Genomic DNA, 3,626 nt, shown 5'->3' with positions numbered 1-3,626 from the left:
GTCTGTCTCTCTTACACACACACACACACACACACACTCTATGAGAACAGCACATTCTGACTGGAGTTTTCCTCTCTAAGGAAATTGCAATTTCCAGCCCCCAAACCTACTGCAGGCATGTTTCAGCAGAAACAAAGGAATGTCAAGTGTAACTTTCAAAGTGGCTGCTGGCATCCTGGACACAGTCTTCAGGTTTCTCCACCTTCAGTCTTCACCATTCCAGAAGTTTTCTTTACATTTAACCAATACAAAACTCCTCCATCCTGCTTGGTGGCATCTGTAAGAGTCATTTTATTCTATTTTTAGGCATTAGAATGTAAATGGTATCTTTCACATTCTGTGGAAATGAAACCCTCAGCCAAAGAAAATGTTGGAAGTGTGTGTTTCTTATTGCAGTCACATCAACAATCAATGCAAATTCCTTTTCCCTTGCTCTTAGAGGGCTCGCTGTGCCAGTTGTGGAAGGGGACTATATCTCCAAGACATGGAGACCTGTCCAAGGCATATTCACCTGACACAATCATCATAAGCCATTTTTTGTTTGAATATTTTTCTTTTATTTTTCTCAGTCATGTTTACATGTGTTTGGTTGTGCCCATGTTTGTGTGAGCGCTCAAATGTGTGGGTGCAACTATGTGTACGGGTCTACATGCACATGTATGTTCACATACATGAAAGCCCAAGGCTGATGTCAGGAGACTTCCACAATCACTCTCCACATTATTCATTGAGACAGGGTCTCTTTTTGAACACAACACTCATGGTTTCGGCTACTGTTGCTATTTCACTTGCTCTTGGATCTTCTGTCTATGCCTTTTGAGTGCTATGGTTAGAGGTGGCTGCCATGTCTACCTGGCATTTACATGGGTGCTAAGATCTAGTCTCGGTTTCTCACACTTGCACAGTAAAGTACTTCAACCACTGAGCCACCTTCTCACCCTTTTTGTTGGAATTTTCATAACAAACCAATATTGATTAAAATTGTAAATCAAATTTAGCCTGTAGAAATGTTTTAGAAAATTTATTTATTTATGTGTATATGTGTTTTGTCTTCATGTATGTCTGCTCATCACATGTGTACAATGCCCACAGAGGTTAGAGTCTGACCACCCAGAGCTGGAGTTTCAGATTGTTGTGAGCATGTGGTGCTGGGAACTGAACCTGATCCTGTGCAAGAAAGAGCAAGAGATGCTCTGAACAGCTGAGTCATCTCCCCAGCTCACCTGGTTGAAATTTTAAAATGGACATTCACTGAAATCATAAAGGTGAGAAAATGTGTAGGAGTGCAGAGAACACATAAATTAATCAAAGCTGAACCAAGCATCTGAGATGCAAATGGAAAATAGAAGAGAAACCTTTGCTGTGGTTTAGAAGTAACTCAATGGGAGTTTTAGAGCTGTGCATATTTGTCACATGATTTAGTTAGTCATTTCAAAGACAAAATAGTTTTCTTTTTATAATCCACCCTTTCCAACTGTGAACTCCAGTGGTTCTTACATTTTCATGAGTTATGAAATCTCCACTGTGTCTAATTTTAGAATGCTGTTATCATTACAAAAGGACTCCTGCACACACCATTCCACACAGTAGTTTTGTTTCCATTTACTCAACTTTCCTCCCATACCGTAACCACTAAAAAAGATACCATCTTTGTGGTTCAAGAGATAAAATGCATTTTGTGTGCAGGTCCCCAGAAACCATGTAAACCTGGCTGAAGTAGCATAGCTTGGCTCTGTAATCTTAGTGTTCTTATGGGATGATACCAGGTGAAATGGGAGGTGGAGATAGGAGAATTCCCTAGTAGCTATAAGGTTAGCTAGACTGGTGTACACAACAGCAAACAAGAAGAGATGGACTACAGGCTTAGATTTTTCATGAAACCTACTTTATTTAGGTTCTTAAACACCTTTACCTCCCTTCCAACCCCCAACCTTAGGTAGAAGATTAGTAGGAAAGGGGGATGCAGACCTCTTTCATTACTTCCTGCTGATTAGGGTTGATGGGTCTTTAGGGAATTAACAAACTCAGTTTTCAGGATACCAGCAGTCCAGTCCCAAGGCCAACACCAAGCAGCGACACGAAGTCATAAGACTTAGTTGGATTGCCCCGAGAAGTTCTGTGCAATGTTTCTCTCTGTGAAGTGTCAAAGGTATGAAGATCAGTACAGTGATGTCGATGAAACAAGCAATTTCTCACTGGTTGTAGAGCGCTATACAACTCTTTTCTTCAGAGTGTACCCATGGATGTTCACGGCTGGCCAAAGTCACTCCCTCCCACGTAAGAGTTCACAACAAAAAACATCATGTGCCTTCTTACAAACCAACCTACAGCAAAACATCTTGTGCCCAGCTTGCGGCAAAACATTACATGAAAAAAACTGAGTCTTCAAGGAAACCAGAAATTTTCACTTCACAGGACTTTATTTCAAACAGTGAAAAAGCATGGACCTATAGTTGAGGTTTTCTGACCTTCACACAATATGACATGAACATACCACACACACACACACACACAGTCACAAATGAACAGAAATACCTAGTTGAGCATCTCAAGTTTCCATAGACAATCCCAGAGCGTTCTTGATGATAAAACTCTGAAATTTATTTACAAACTGAAAGAGAGAGAATGTGATAAACATAAAAATAGCTCATCATTTAAATTTTATTTTGTTCTTTCAGTAACCCTGCATTCATCCCCACATGTCTTCTAACCATGTTTTCTGTTGGTTAGAACAAATGGCTCATACATAGCTCTGGGCTCCCGTACCACCCATTTCTTCCACTCAAAGGAATTGCTTTTGTTCCTATAATCATTAAAAGCTTCCTGAACATTTATGCATCTGCTGATTAGCATAGGAAGAGCCTTTCATTAGCATTTATCACATTTTACTTTACAAAAGCATTCTGCATTGGTAATCTCCACTTTTGGCTCAGAACCCTCTTGTTCCATCACACTTTCTGGAAACCCCCATCATGGCTACAGTAGCTCCTGGGCTAACTGTTTTTTACTCACCAGGGAAGAATGCTCTAAGATCCTATCTTTGATCTTTGCCTCCCTTCTTCTCTCTGTGTCTAACCCACTTGCTTTGTGCTGGTCTTTTTCCGCCTCTGAAATGAGCATGGAATCGGCAATTTTAGCGTGAAGCTGCCTCCTACCCTGAGGTTCACGTTTCTGTTCGGCGGGCCCATATTTTGCACTGTGCATGCAGCAGTAGTTCGCACACCCACTCCATCCAACAGCTTCCTGTCTCGTCTGCTGCTTTCGTCTAGTGGACCAAACCTGGCACTGTCATATGGTTGAAAATCTGGAATATTTTATTTATCTCTCACCTCCTTCACATTCCTTACGCAGTTTGCCAAGACTGAGAGACTGTTCTTTTCCAACATTTTCCCATCCGTCTTTTCTTTGTCTCCTTTAATTCTATCACTGTGAATTCAGGAAGACTTTTTTTCTTTTCAGTGCTTTTTCATTGGCCACTGTCTGCCTTGCCCTGGCTGTAGAGCAAGTGACTTTCCCTAATTTAAATGTAATTTAACCTCTAGGTTTTTTTCTTAAATAATAACGGCCACATTGGTTTCCCTAATATTGCTTTCTGTATGAAGTTCTAGCACCGCTCACTTCCCATG

The 3,626-nt window shown here is 40.8% G+C and overlaps 1 long non-coding RNA gene across 1 annotated transcript; it reads right to left on the bottom strand.

The window, feature by feature from the left end:
* Nucleotides 1-1,989: 1,989 nt before the first annotated feature.
* LOC132652145 (uncharacterized) lies at nucleotides 1,990-3,117 on the bottom strand. Its single transcript, XR_009589628.1, has 3 exons — nucleotides 3,013-3,117; nucleotides 2,536-2,611; nucleotides 1,990-2,133 (listed from the first exon to the last, which is right to left on the bottom strand). It is a non-coding gene; the product is annotated as an uncharacterized LOC132652145 (long non-coding RNA).
* Between the last annotated feature and the right edge of the window lie 509 nt (nucleotides 3,118-3,626).

Source organism: Meriones unguiculatus, chromosome 2 (genome assembly GCF_030254825.1).
Source record: "Meriones unguiculatus strain TT.TT164.6M chromosome 2, Bangor_MerUng_6.1, whole genome shotgun sequence".
Lineage (NCBI taxonomy): Eukaryota > Metazoa > Chordata > Mammalia > Rodentia > Muridae > Meriones > Meriones unguiculatus.
The sequence above is the reverse complement of the archived record's forward strand: the minus strand, read 5'-3'. Positions and strand labels throughout refer to the sequence as shown.